At 46.1% G+C, this 12571-nt stretch overlaps 20 non-coding genes and 6 pseudogenes across 20 annotated transcripts; all 26 read right to left on the reverse strand.

Moving 5' to 3' along the window:
* Positions 1-331: 331 nt before the first annotated feature.
* On the reverse strand, positions 332-450 carry LOC148793046 (5S ribosomal RNA). Its single transcript, XR_016070101.1, has one exon. It is a non-coding gene; the product is annotated as a 5S ribosomal RNA (ribosomal RNA).
* Positions 451-804: 354 nt separating this feature from the next.
* On the reverse strand, positions 805-923 carry LOC148793047 (5S ribosomal RNA; annotated as a pseudogene).
* A 355-nt stretch (positions 924-1278) lies between these two features.
* Positions 1279-1397, reverse strand: LOC148793048 (5S ribosomal RNA; annotated as a pseudogene).
* A 354-nt stretch (positions 1398-1751) lies between these two features.
* LOC148793049 (5S ribosomal RNA) lies at positions 1752-1870 on the reverse strand. Its single transcript, XR_016073609.1, has one exon. It is a non-coding gene; the product is annotated as a 5S ribosomal RNA (ribosomal RNA).
* Positions 1871-2224: 354 nt separating this feature from the next.
* LOC148793050 (5S ribosomal RNA) lies at positions 2225-2343 on the reverse strand. The gene has a single exon (XR_016069663.1). It is a non-coding gene; the product is annotated as a 5S ribosomal RNA (ribosomal RNA).
* A 354-nt stretch (positions 2344-2697) lies between these two features.
* On the reverse strand, positions 2698-2816 carry LOC148793051 (5S ribosomal RNA). Its single transcript, XR_016070102.1, has one exon. It is a non-coding gene; the product is annotated as a 5S ribosomal RNA (ribosomal RNA).
* Positions 2817-3170: 354 nt separating this feature from the next.
* On the reverse strand, positions 3171-3289 carry LOC148793052 (5S ribosomal RNA; annotated as a pseudogene).
* Positions 3290-3644: 355 nt separating this feature from the next.
* LOC148793053 (5S ribosomal RNA) lies at positions 3645-3763 on the reverse strand (annotated as a pseudogene).
* A 354-nt stretch (positions 3764-4117) lies between these two features.
* LOC148793054 (5S ribosomal RNA) lies at positions 4118-4236 on the reverse strand. The gene has a single exon (XR_016070103.1). It is a non-coding gene; the product is annotated as a 5S ribosomal RNA (ribosomal RNA).
* Positions 4237-4590: 354 nt separating this feature from the next.
* Positions 4591-4709, reverse strand: LOC148793055 (5S ribosomal RNA). Its single transcript, XR_016074963.1, has one exon. It is a non-coding gene; the product is annotated as a 5S ribosomal RNA (ribosomal RNA).
* A 355-nt stretch (positions 4710-5064) lies between these two features.
* On the reverse strand, positions 5065-5183 carry LOC148793056 (5S ribosomal RNA). Its single transcript, XR_016069370.1, has one exon. It is a non-coding gene; the product is annotated as a 5S ribosomal RNA (ribosomal RNA).
* A 354-nt stretch (positions 5184-5537) lies between these two features.
* LOC148793057 (5S ribosomal RNA) lies at positions 5538-5656 on the reverse strand. Its single transcript, XR_016070395.1, has one exon. It is a non-coding gene; the product is annotated as a 5S ribosomal RNA (ribosomal RNA).
* Positions 5657-6010: 354 nt separating this feature from the next.
* LOC148793058 (5S ribosomal RNA) lies at positions 6011-6129 on the reverse strand. Its single transcript, XR_016072112.1, has one exon. It is a non-coding gene; the product is annotated as a 5S ribosomal RNA (ribosomal RNA).
* A 355-nt stretch (positions 6130-6484) lies between these two features.
* LOC148793059 (5S ribosomal RNA) lies at positions 6485-6603 on the reverse strand. The gene has a single exon (XR_016071800.1). It is a non-coding gene; the product is annotated as a 5S ribosomal RNA (ribosomal RNA).
* Positions 6604-6958: 355 nt separating this feature from the next.
* Positions 6959-7077, reverse strand: LOC148793060 (5S ribosomal RNA). Its single transcript, XR_016069373.1, has one exon. It is a non-coding gene; the product is annotated as a 5S ribosomal RNA (ribosomal RNA).
* A 354-nt stretch (positions 7078-7431) lies between these two features.
* LOC148793061 (5S ribosomal RNA) lies at positions 7432-7550 on the reverse strand. Its single transcript, XR_016069479.1, has one exon. It is a non-coding gene; the product is annotated as a 5S ribosomal RNA (ribosomal RNA).
* Positions 7551-7904: 354 nt separating this feature from the next.
* LOC148793062 (5S ribosomal RNA) lies at positions 7905-8023 on the reverse strand. The gene has a single exon (XR_016069449.1). It is a non-coding gene; the product is annotated as a 5S ribosomal RNA (ribosomal RNA).
* A 354-nt stretch (positions 8024-8377) lies between these two features.
* On the reverse strand, positions 8378-8496 carry LOC148793063 (5S ribosomal RNA; annotated as a pseudogene).
* A 355-nt stretch (positions 8497-8851) lies between these two features.
* LOC148793064 (5S ribosomal RNA) lies at positions 8852-8970 on the reverse strand. The gene has a single exon (XR_016070549.1). It is a non-coding gene; the product is annotated as a 5S ribosomal RNA (ribosomal RNA).
* A 354-nt stretch (positions 8971-9324) lies between these two features.
* Positions 9325-9443, reverse strand: LOC148793065 (5S ribosomal RNA). Its single transcript, XR_016070356.1, has one exon. It is a non-coding gene; the product is annotated as a 5S ribosomal RNA (ribosomal RNA).
* A 358-nt stretch (positions 9444-9801) lies between these two features.
* On the reverse strand, positions 9802-9920 carry LOC148793066 (5S ribosomal RNA; annotated as a pseudogene).
* Positions 9921-10274: 354 nt separating this feature from the next.
* Positions 10275-10393, reverse strand: LOC148793067 (5S ribosomal RNA). Its single transcript, XR_016068991.1, has one exon. It is a non-coding gene; the product is annotated as a 5S ribosomal RNA (ribosomal RNA).
* Positions 10394-10747: 354 nt separating this feature from the next.
* LOC148793068 (5S ribosomal RNA) lies at positions 10748-10866 on the reverse strand. The gene has a single exon (XR_016072113.1). It is a non-coding gene; the product is annotated as a 5S ribosomal RNA (ribosomal RNA).
* Positions 10867-11221: 355 nt separating this feature from the next.
* Positions 11222-11340, reverse strand: LOC148793069 (5S ribosomal RNA). The gene has a single exon (XR_016070641.1). It is a non-coding gene; the product is annotated as a 5S ribosomal RNA (ribosomal RNA).
* A 355-nt stretch (positions 11341-11695) lies between these two features.
* LOC148793070 (5S ribosomal RNA) lies at positions 11696-11814 on the reverse strand. The gene has a single exon (XR_016069514.1). It is a non-coding gene; the product is annotated as a 5S ribosomal RNA (ribosomal RNA).
* Positions 11815-12168: 354 nt separating this feature from the next.
* On the reverse strand, positions 12169-12287 carry LOC148793071 (5S ribosomal RNA). Its single transcript, XR_016069480.1, has one exon. It is a non-coding gene; the product is annotated as a 5S ribosomal RNA (ribosomal RNA).
* Positions 12288-12571: the final 284 nt, after the last annotated feature.

The raw sequence follows: 12571 nt of genomic DNA on the forward strand, positions 1-12571 counted from the left end.
CTTTATGCACTATCTTGCTTCCCTCCATTAATTGTTTTAGACTTGAAAAAACTATGTATGCAGCCTTCCTCCCTTGGTAACTGTGCACAAGCTCCTACGTGAGCAGAGTGTTTGCTTTTCAGATCTGCCGCACCCCCGGATAGATGCAATACTATCGCGGGGCCCACAATGCACGACGAATGCCAAAATCCCGGTTCTTGCATCGTTGCCATTCAGTAATGACGATCGTGCCGCAAATGGTCCGAGTATCCGACGCGTTGTTTCCAGTTGTATCGCCGAAACAACAAATGGAATTTGCAAATACAAATCAAAATAAAATATTAATAAAATTGGGGTGCAACACGAGGACTTCCCAGGAAGTCACCCATTCTAGTACTACTCTCGCCCAAGCACTCTTAACTTCAGAGTTCTGATTGGATCCGGTGCATTAATGCTGGTATGATCGCACCCGTTTAATTCATGCTCGCTTAGATCTTTATGCACTATCTTGCTCCCCTGCATTAATTGTTTTAGATTTGAAAAAAATGTGTATGCAGCCTTCCTCCCTTGGTAACCGTGCACAAGCTCCTACGTGAGCGGAGTGTTTGCTTTTCAGATCTGCCGCACTTACGGATAGATGCAATACTTTTGCGGGGCCCACAATGCATGACGAATGCCAAAAGCCCGGTTCTTGCATCGTTGCCATTCAGTAATGACGATCGTGCCGCAAATGGTCCGAGTATCCGACGCGTTGTTTCCAGTTGTATCGCCGAAACAACAAATGGAATTTGCAAATACAAATCAAAATAAAATATTAATAAAATTGGGGTGCAACATGAGGACTTCCCAGGAGGTCGCCCATCCTAGTACTACTCTCGCCCAAGCACGCTTAACTTTGGAGTTCTGATGGGATACGGTGTATTAGTGCTGGTATGATCGCACACGTTTAATTCATGTTCGCTTATATCTTTATGCACTATCTTGCTCCCCTCCATTAATTGTTTTAGATTTGAAAAAACTGTGTATGCAGCCTTCCTCCCTTGGTAACCACGCACAAGCTCCTACGTGAGCAGAGTGTTTGCTTTTCAGATCTGCCGCACCCCCGGATAGATGCAATACTATCGCGGGGCCCACAATGCACGACGAATGCCAAAAGCCCGGTTTTTGCACGGTTCCCATTCAGTAATGACGATCGTGCCGCAAATGGTCCTAGTATCCGGTGCGTTGTTTGCGTTTGTCTCGCCGAAACGACAAATGGAATTTGCAAATACGATATCGAAATAAAATATTAATAAAATTGGGGTGCAACACGAGGACTTCCCAGGAGGTCACCCATCCTAGAAATAATCTCGCCCAAGCACACCTAACTTCGGAGTTCTGATGGGATCCGGTGCATTAGTGCTGGTATGATCGCACCCGTTTAATTCATGCTCGCTTAGATCTTTATGCACTATCTTGCTCCCCTCCATTAATTGTTTTAGATTGGAAAAAAATGTGTATGCAGCCTTCCTCCCTTGGTAACCGTGCACAAGCTCCTACGTGAGCGGAGTGTTTGCTTTTCAGATCTGCTGCACTTACGGATAGATGCAATACTTTCGCGGGGCCCACAATGCATGACGAATGCCAAAAGCCCGGTTCTTGCATCGTTGCCATTCAGTAATGACGATCGTGCCGCAAATGGTCCGAGTATCCGACGCGTTGTTTCCAGTTGTATCGCCGAAACAACAAATGGAATTTGCAAATACAAATCAAAATAAAATATTAATAAAATTGGGGTGCAACACGAGGACTTCCCAGGAGGTCACCCATTCTAGTACTACTCTCGCCCAAGCATACTTAACTTCGGAGTTCTGATGGGATCCGGTGCATTAGTGCTGGTATGATCGCACCCGTTTAGTTCATGCTCGCCTAGATCTTTATGCACTATCTTGCCCCCTTCCATTAATTGTTTTAGATTTGAAAAAACTGTGTATGCAGCCTTCCTCCCTTGGTAACCGTGCACAAGCTCCTACGTGAGCGGATTGTTTGCTTTTCAGATGTGCCGCACCACCGGATAAATGCAATAGTGTCGCGGGGCCGACAATGCACGACGAATGCCGAAAGCCCGATTCCTGCATCGTTGCCATATAATAATGACGATCGTGCCGCAAATGGTCCGAGTATCCGACGCATTGTTTCCAGTTGTCTCCCTGAAAAAACAAATGGAATTTGCAAATACAAATCAAAATAAAATATTAATAAAATTGGGGTGCAACACGAGGACTTACCAGGAGGTCACCCATCCTAGTACTACTCTCGCCTAAGCACGCTTAACTTCGGAGTTCTGATGGGATCCGGTACATTAGTGCTGGTATGATCGCACCCGATTAATTCATGCTCGCTTAGATCTTTATGCACTATCTTGCTTCCCTCCATTAATTGTTTTAGACTTGAAAAAACTATGTATGCAGCCTTCCTCCCTTGGTAACCGTGCACAAGCTCCTACGTGAGCAGAGTGTTTGCTTTTCAGATCTGCCGCACCCCCGGATAGATGCAATACTATCGCGGGGCCCACAATGCACGACGAATGCCAAAAGCCCGGTTCTTGCATCGTTGCCATTCAGTAATGACGATCGTGCCGCAAATGGTTCGAGTATCCGACGCGTTGTTTCCAGTTGTATCGCCGAAACAACAAATGGAATTTGCAAATACAAATCAAAATAAAATATTAATAAAATTGGGGTGCAACACGAGGACTTCCCAGGAAGTCACCCATTCTAGTACTACTCTCGCCCAAGCACTCTTAACTTCAGAGTTCTGATTGGATCCGGTGCATTAATGCTGGTATGATCGCACCCGTTTAATTCATGCTCGCTTAGATCTTTATGCACTATCTTGCTCCCCTGCATTAATTGTTTTAGATTTGAAAAAAATGTGTATGCAGCCTTCCTCCCTTGGTAACCGTGCACAAGCTCCTACGTGAGCGGAGTGTTTGCTTTTCAGATCTGCCGCACTTACGGATAGATGCAATACTTTCGCGGGGCCCACAATGCATGACGAATGCCAAAAGCCCGGTTCTTGCATCGTTGCCATTCAGTAATGACGATCGTGCCGCAAATGGTCCGAGTATCCGACGCGTTGTTTCCAGTTGTATCGCCGAAACAACAAATGGAATTTGCAAATACAAATCAAAATAAAATATTAATAAAATTGGGGTGCAACATGAGGACTTCCCAGGAGGTCGCCCATCCTAGTACTACTCTCGCCCAAGCACGCTTAACTTTGGAGTTCTGATGGGATACGGTGTATTAGTGCTGGTATGATCGCACACGTTTAATTCATGTTCGCTTATATCTTTATGCACTATCTTGCACCCCTCCATTAATTGTTTTAGATTTGAAAAAACTGTGTATGCAGCTTTCCTCCCTTGGTAACCGCGCACAAGCTCCTACGTGAGCAGAGTGTTTGCTTTTCAGATCTGCCGCACCCCCGGATAGATGCAATACTATCGCGGGGCCCACAATGCACGACGAATGCCAAAAGCCCGGTTTTTGCACGGTTCCCATTCAGTAATGACGATCGTGCCGCAAATGGTCCTAGTATCCGGTGCGTTGTTTGCGTTTGTCTCGCCGAAACGACAAATGGAATTTGCAAATACGATATCGAAATAAAATATTAATAAAATTGGGGTGCAACACGAGGACTTCCCAGGAGGTCACCCATCCTAGAAATAATCTCGCCCAAGCACACCTAACTTCGGAGTTCTGATGGGATCCGGTGCATTAGTGCTGGTATGATCGCACCCGATTAATTCATTCTCGCTTAGATCTTTATGCACTATCTTGCTTCCCTCCATTAATTGTTTTAGACTTGAAAAAACTATGTATGCAGCCTTCCTCCCTTGGTAACTGTGCACAAGCTTCTACGTGAGCAGAGTGTTTGCTTCTCAGATCTGCCGCACCCCCGGATAGATGCAATACTATCGCGGGGCCCACAATGCACGACGAATGCCAAAAGCCCGGTTCTTGCATCGTTGCCATTCAGTAATGACGATCGTGCCGCAAATGGTCCGAGTATCCGACGCGTTGTTTCCAGTTGTATCGCCGAAACAACAAATGGAATTTGCAAATACAAATCAAAATAAAATATTAATAAAATTGGGGTGCAACACGAGGACTTCCCAGGAAGTCACCCATTCTAGTACTACTCTCGCCCAAGCACTCTTAACTTCAGAGTTCTGATTGGATCCGGTGCATTAATGCTGGTATGATCGCACCCGTTTAATTCATGCTCGCTTAGATCTTTATGCACTATCTTGCTCCCCTGCATTAATTGTTTTAGATTTGAAAAAACTGTGTATGCAGCCTTCCTCCCTTGGTAACCGTGCACAAGCTCCTACGTGAGCGGATTGTTTGCTTTTCAGATCTGCCGCACCACCGGATAAATGCAATACTATCGCGGGGCCCACAATGCACGACGAATGCCGAAAGTCCGGTTCCTGCATCGTTGCCATTCAGTAATGACGATCGTGCCGCAAATGGTCCGAGTATCCGACGCATTGTTTCCAGTTGTCTCCCAGAAACAACAAATGGAATTTGCAAATACAAATCAAAATAAAATATTAATAAAATTGGGGTGCCACACGAGGACTTCCCAGGAGGTCACCCATCCTAGTACTACTCTCGCCCAAGCACGCTTAACTTTGGAGTTCTGATGGGATCCGGTGTATTAGTGCTGGTATGATCGCACCCGTTTAATTCATGCTCGCTTAGATCTTTATGCACTATCTTGCTCCCCTCCATTAATTGTTTTAGATTTGAAAAAACTGTGTATGCAGCCTTCCTCCCTTGGTAACCGCGCACAAGCTCCTACGTGAGCAGAGTGTTTGTTTTTCAGATCTGCCGCACCCCCGGATAGATGCAATACTATCGCGGGGCCCACAATGCACGACGAATGCCAAAAGCCCGGTTTTTGCACGGTTCCCATTCAGTAATGACGATCGTGCCGCAAATGGTCCGAGTATCCGGTGCGTTGTTTGCGTTTGTCTCGCCGAAACGACAAATGGAATTTGCAAATACGATATCGAAATAAAATATTAATAAAATTGGGGTGCAACACGAGGACTTCCCAGGAGGTCACCCATCCTAGAACTACTCTCGCCCAAGCACACCTAACTTCGGAGTTCTGATGGGATCCGGTGCATTAGTGCTGGTATGATCGCACCCGTTTAATTCATGCTCGCTTAGATCTTTATGCACTATCTTGCTCCCCTCCATTAATTGTTTTAGATTTGAAAAAAATGTGTATGCAGCCTTCCTCCCTTGGTAACCGTGCACAAGCTCCTACGTGAGCGGAGTGTTTGCTTTTCAGATCTGCCGCACTTCCGGATAGATGCAATACTTTCGCGGGGCCCACAATGCATGACGAATGCCGAAAGCCCGGTTCTTGCATCGTTGCCATTCAGTAATGACGATCGTGCCGCAAATGGTCCGAGTATCCCACGCGTTGTTTCCAGTTGTATCGCCGAAACAACAAATGGAATTTGCAAATACAAATCAAAATAAAATAGTAATAAAATTGGGGTGCAACACGAGGACTTCCTAGGAGGTCACCCATTCTAGTACTACTCTCGCCCAAGCATACTTAACTTCGGAGTTCTGATGGGATCCGGTGCATTAGTGCTGGTACGATCGCACCCGTTTAGTTCATGCTCGCTTAGATCTTTATGCACTATCTTGCTCCCCTCCATTAATTGTTTTAGATTTGAAAAAACTGTGTATGCAGCCTTCCTCCCTTGGTAACCGTGCACAAACTCCTACGTGAGCGGATTGTTTGCTTTTCAGATGTGCCGCACCACCGGATAAATGCAATAGTGTCGCGGGGCCGACAATGTACGACGAATGCCGAAAGCCCGGTTCCTGCATCGTTGCCATATAGTAATGACGATCGTGCCGCAAATGGTCCGAGTATCCGACGCATTGTTTCCAGTTGTCTCCCAGAAAAAACAAATGGAATTTGCAAATACAAATCAAAATAAAATATTAATAAAATTGGGGTGCAACACGAGGACTTCCCAGGAGGTCACCCATCCTACTACTACTCTCGCCCAAGCACACTTAACTTCGGAGTTCTGATGGGATCCGGTGCATTAGTGCTGGTATGATCGCACCCGTTTAATTCATGCTCGCTTAGATCTTTATGCACTATCTTGCTCCCCTCCATTAATTGTTTTAGACTTGAAAAAACTGTGTACGCAGCCTTCCTCCCTTGGTAACCGTGCACAAGCTCCTACGTGAGCAGAGTGTTTGCTTTTCAGATCTGCCGCACCCCCGGATAGATGCAATACTATCGCGGGGCCCACAATGCATGACGAATGCCGAAAGTCCGGTTCATGCATCGTTGCCATTCAGTAAGGACGATCGTGCCGCAAATGGTCCGAGTATCCGGCGCGTTGTTTGCGTTTGTCTCGCCGAAACGACAAATGGAATTTGAAAATACGATATTGAAAAAAAATATTAATAAAATTGGGGTGCAACACGAGGACTTCGCAGGAGGTCACCCATCCTAGTACTACTCTCGCCCTAGCACACTTAACTTCGGAGTTCTGATGGGATCCGGTGCATTAGTGCTGGTATGATCGCACCCGTTTAATTCATGCTCGCTTAGATCTTTATGCACTATCTTGCTCCCCTCCATTAATTGTTTTAGATTTGAAAAAACTGTGTATGCAGCCTTCCTCCCTTGGTAACCGTGCACAAGCTCCTACGTGAGCAGAGTGTTTGCTTTTCAGATCTGCCGCACCCCCGGATAGATGCAATACTATCGCGGGGCCCACAATGCACGTCGAATGCCAAAAGCCCGGTTTTTGCACGGTTCCCATTCAGTAATGACGATCGTGCCGCAAATGGTCCGAGTATCCGGCGCGTTGTTTGCGTTTGTCTCGCCGAAACGAAAAATGGAATTTGCAAATACGATATCGAAATAAAATATTAATAAAATTGGGGTGCAACAAGAGGACTTCCCAGGAGGTCACCCATCCTAGAACTACTCTCGCCCAAGCACACTTAACTTCGGAGTTCTGATGGGATCCGGTGCATTAGTGCTGGTATGATCGCACCCGTTTAATTCATGCTCGCTTAGATCTTTATGCACTATCTTGCTCCCCTCCATTAATTGTTTTAGATTTGAAAAAACTGTGTATGCAGCCTTCCTCCCTTGGTAACCGTGCACAAGCTCCTACGTGAGCGGATTGTGTGATTTTCAGATCTGCCACACCTCCGGATAGATGCAATACTATCGCGGGGCCCACAATGCATGACGAATGCCGAAAGCCCGGTTCTTGCATCGTTGCCATTCAGTAATGACGATCGTGCCGCAAATGGTCCGAGTATCCGACGCGTTGTTTCCAGTTGTATCGCCGAAACAACAAATGGAATTTGCAAATACAAATCGAAATAAAATATTAATAAAATTGGGGTGCAACACGAGGACTTCCCAAGAGGTCACCCATCCTAGTACTACTCTCGCCCAAGCACACTTAACTTTGGCGTTCTGATGGGATCCGGTGCATTAGTGCTGGTATGATCGCACCCGTTTAATTCATGCTCGCTTAGATCTTTATGCACTATCTTGCTCCCCTCCATTAATTGTTTTAGATTTGAAAAAAATGTGTATGCAGCCTTCCACCCTTGGTAACCGTGCACAAGCTCCTACGTGAGCAGAGTGTTTGCTTTTCAGATCTGCCGCACCTCCGGATAGATGCAATACTATCTCGGGGCCCACAATGCATGACGAATGCCTAAAGCCCGATTCTTGCATCGTTGACATTCAGTAATGACGATCGTGCCGCAAATGGTCTGAGTATCCGACGCGTTGTTTCCAGTTGTATCGCCAAAACAACAAATGGAATTTGCAAATACAAATCAAAATAAAATATTAATAAAATTGGGGTGCAACACGAGGACTTCCCAGGAGGTCACCCATTCTAGTACGACTCTCGCCCAAGCACACTTAACTTCGGAGTTCTTATGGGATCCGGTGCATTAGTGCTGGTATGATCGCACTCGTTTAATTCATGCTCGCTTAGATCTTTATGCACTATCTTGCTCCCCTCCATTAATTGTTTTAGATTTGAAAAAACTGTGTATGCAACCTTCCTCCCTTGGTAACCGTGCACAAGCTCCTACGTGAGCGGATTGTTTGCTTTTCAGATCTGCCGCACCACTGGATAAATGCAATATTATCGCGGGGCCCACAATGCACGACGAATGCCGAAAGCCCGGTTCCTGCATCGTTGCCATTCAGTAATGACGATCGTGCCGCAAATGGTCCGAGTATTCGACACATTGTTTCCAGTTGTCTCCCAGAAACAACAAAAGGAATTTGCAAATACAAATTAAAATAAAATATTAATAAAATTGGGGTGCAACACGAGGACTTCCCCGGAGGTCACCGAACCTAGTACTACTCTCGCCCAAGCACGCTTAACATCGGAGTTCTGATGGGATCCGGTGCATTAGTGCTGCTATGATCGCACCCGTTTAATTCAGGCTCGCTTAGATCTTTATGCACTATCTTGCTCCCCTACATTAATTGTTTTAGACATGAAAAAACTGTGTATGCAGCCTTCCTCCCTTGGTAACCGTGCACAAGCTCCTACGTGAGCAGAGTGTTTGCTTTTTAGATCTGCCGCACCCCCGGATTGATGCAATAATATCGCGGGGCCCACAATGCACGACGAATGCCAAAAGCCCGGTTTTTGCACGGTTCCCATTCAGTAATGACGATCATGCCGCAAACGGTCCGAGTATCCGGCGCGTTGTTTGCGTTTGTCTCGCCGAAACGACAAATGGAATTTGCAAATACGATATCGAAATAAAATATTAACAAAATTGGGGTGAAACACGTGGACTTCCAAGGAGGTCACCCATCCTAGTACTACTCTCGCCCAAGCACACTTAACTTCGGAATTCTGATGGGATCCGGTGCATTAGTGCTGGTATGATCGCACCCGTTTAATTCATGCTTGCTTAGTTCTTTATGAACTATCTTGCTCCCCTCCATTATTTGTTTTAGATTTGAAAAAAATGTGTACGCAGCCTTCCTCCGTTGGTAACCGTGCACAAGCTCCTACGTGAGCGGAGTGTTTGCTTTTCAGATCTGCCGCACCTCCGGGTAGATGCAATACTATCGCGGGGTCCACAATGCATGACGAATGCCGAAAGCCCGGTTCTTGCATCGTTGCCATTCAGTAATGACGATCGTGCCGCAAATGGTCCGAGTATCCGACGCGTTGTTTCCAGTTGTATCGCCGATACAACAAATGGAATTTGCAAATACAAATCAAAATAAAATATTAATAAAATTGGGGTGCGACACGAGGACTTCCTAGGAGGTCACCCATTCTAGTACTACCTTCGCCCAAGCATACTTAACTTCGGAGTTCCGATGGGATCCGGTGCATTAGTGCTGGTATGATCGCACCCGTTTAATTCATGCTCGCCTAGATCTTTATGTACTATCTTGCTCCCCTCCATTAATTGTTTTAGATTTGAAAAAACTGTGTATGCAGCCTTCCTCCCTTGGTAACCGTGCACAAGCTCCTACGTGAGCAGAGTGTTTGCTTTTCAGATCTGCCGCACCCCCGGATAGATGCAATACTATCGCGGGGCCCACAATGCACGACGAATGCCAAAAGCCCGGTTTTTGCACGGTTCCCATTCAGCAGTAATTACGATGGTGCCGCAAATTGTCCGAGTATCCGGCGCGTTGTTTGCGTTTGTCTCGCCGAAACGACAAATGGAATTTGCAAATACGATATCGAAATAAAATATTAATAAAATTGGGGTGCAACACGAGGACTTCCCAGGATGTCACCCATCCTAGTACTACTCTGGCCCAACCACACTTATCTTCGGAGTTCTGATGGGATCCGGTGCATTAGTGCTGGTATGATCGCACCCGTTTAATTCATGCTCGCTTAGACCTTTATGTACTATCTTGCTCCCCTCCATTATTTGTTTTAGATTTGAAAAAAATGTGTATGCAGCCTTCCTCCCTTGGTAACCGTGCACAAGCTCCTACGTGAGCGGAGTGTTTGCTTTTCAGATCTGACGCACCTCCGGATAGATGCAATACTATCGCGGGGTCCACAATGCATGACGAATGCCGAAAGCCCGGTTCTTGCACCATTGCCATTCAGTAATGACGATCGTGCCGCAAATGGTCCGAGTATCCGACGCGTTGTTTCCAGTTGTATCGCCGAAACAACAAATGGAATTTGCAAATACAAATCAAAATAAAATATTAATAAAATTGGGGTGCAACACGAGGACTTCCCAGGAGGTCACCCATTGTAGTAATACTCTCGCCCAAGCATTCTTAACTTCGGAGTTCTGATGGGATCCGGTGCATTAGTGCTGGTATGATCGCACCCCTTTAATTCTTGCTCGCTTAGATCTCTATGCACTATCTTGCTCCCCTCCATTAATTGTTTTAGATTTGAAAAAACTGTGTATGCAGCCTTCCTCCCTTGGTAACCGTGCACAAGCTCCTACGTGAGCGGATTGTTTGCTTTTCAGATCTGCCGCACCACCGGATAAATGCAATACTATCGCGGGGCCCACAATGCACGACGAATGCCGAAAGCCCGGTTCCTGCATTGTTGCCATATAGTAATGACGATCGTGCCGCAAATGGTCCGAGTATCAGACGCGTTGTTTCCAGTTGTATCGCCGAAACAACAAATGGAATTTGCAAATACAAATCAAAATAAAATATTAATAAAATTGGGGTGCAACACGAGGACTTCCCAGGAGGTCACCCATCCTACTACTACTCTCGCCCAAGCACACTTAACTTCGGAGTTCTGATGGGATCCGGTGCATTAGTGCTGGTATGATCGCACCCGTTTAATTCATGCTCGCTTAGATCTTTATGCACTATCTTGCTCCCCTCCATTAATTGTTTTAGACTTGAAAAAACTGTGTATGCAGCCTTCCTCCCTTGGTAACCGTGCACAAGCTCCTACGTGAGCAGAGTGTTTGCTTTTCAGATCTGCCGCACCCCCGGATAGATGCAAAACTATCGCGGGGCCCACAATGCATGACGAATGCCGAAAGTCCGGTTCATGCATCGTTGCCATTCAGTAAGGACGATCGTGCCGCAAATGGTCCGAGTATCCGGCGCGTTGTTTGCGTTTGTCTCGACGAAACGACAAATGGAATTTGAAAATACGATATTGAAAAAAAATATTAATAAAATTGGGGTGCAACACGAGGACTTCCCAGGAGGTCACCCATCCTAGTACTACTCTCGCCCTAGCACACTTAACTTCGGAGTTCTGATGGGATCCGGTGCATTAGTGCTGGTATGATCGCACCCTTTTAATTCATGCTCGCTTAGATCTTTATGCACTATCTTGCTCCCCTCCATTAATTGTTTTAGATTTGAACTAACTGTGTATGCAGCCTTCCTCCCTTGGCAACCGTGCACAAGCTCCTACGTGAGCAGAGTGTTTGCTTTTCAGATCTGCCGCACCCCCGGATAGAAGCAATACTATCGCGGGGCCCACAATGCACGTCGAATGCCAAAAGCCCGGTTTTTGCACGGTTCCCATTCAGTAATGACGATCGTGCCGCAAATGGTCCGAGTATCCGGCGCGTTGTTTGCGTTTGTCTTGCCGAAACGAAAAATGGAATTTGCAAATACGATATCGAAATAAAATATTAATAAAATTGGGGTGCAACACGAGGACTTCCCCGGAGGTCACCCATCCTAGAACTACTCTCGCCCAAGCACACTTAACTTCAGAGTTCTGATGGGATCCGGTGCATTAGTGCTGGTATGATCGCACCCGTTTAATTCATGCTCGCTTAGATCTTTATGCACTATCTTGCTCCCCTCCATTAATTGTTTTAGATTTGAAAAAACTGTGTATGCAGCCTTCCTCCCTTGGTAACCGTGCACAAGCTCCTACGTGAGCGGATTGTTTGATTTTCAGATCTGCCACACCTCCGGATAGATGCAATACTATCGCGGGGCCCACAATGCATGACGAATGCCGAAAGCCCGGTTCTTGCATCGTTGCCATTCAGTAATGACGATCGTGCCGCAAATGGTCCGAGTATCCGACGCGTTGTTTCCAGTTGTATCGCCGAAACAACAAATGGAATTTGTAAATACAAATCGAAATAAAATATTAATAAAATTGGGGTGCAACACGAGGACTTCCCAAGAGGTCACCCATCCTAGTACTACTCTCGCCCAAGCACACTTAACTTTGGCGTTCTGATGGGATCCGGTGCATTAGTGCTGGTATGATCGCACCCGTTTAATTCATGCTCGCTTAGATCTTTATGCACTATCTTGCTCCCCTCCATTAATTGTTTTAGATTTGAAAAAAATGTGTATGCAGCCTTCCACCCTTGGTAACCGTGCACAAGCTCCTACGTGAGCGGATTGTTTGCTTTTCAGATCTGCCGCACCACCGGATAAATGCAATACTATCGCGGGGCCCACAATGCCCGAGTATCCGACGCGTTGTTTCCAGTTGTATCGCCGAAACAACAAATGGAATTTGCAAATACAAATCAAAATAAAATATTAATAAAAT

The sequence above is a fragment of the Nelumbo nucifera genome, chromosome 4 (genome assembly GCF_055504915.1).
Source record: "Nelumbo nucifera cultivar China Antique chromosome 4, China Antique-T2T, whole genome shotgun sequence".
NCBI lineage: Eukaryota > Viridiplantae > Streptophyta > Magnoliopsida > Proteales > Nelumbonaceae > Nelumbo > Nelumbo nucifera.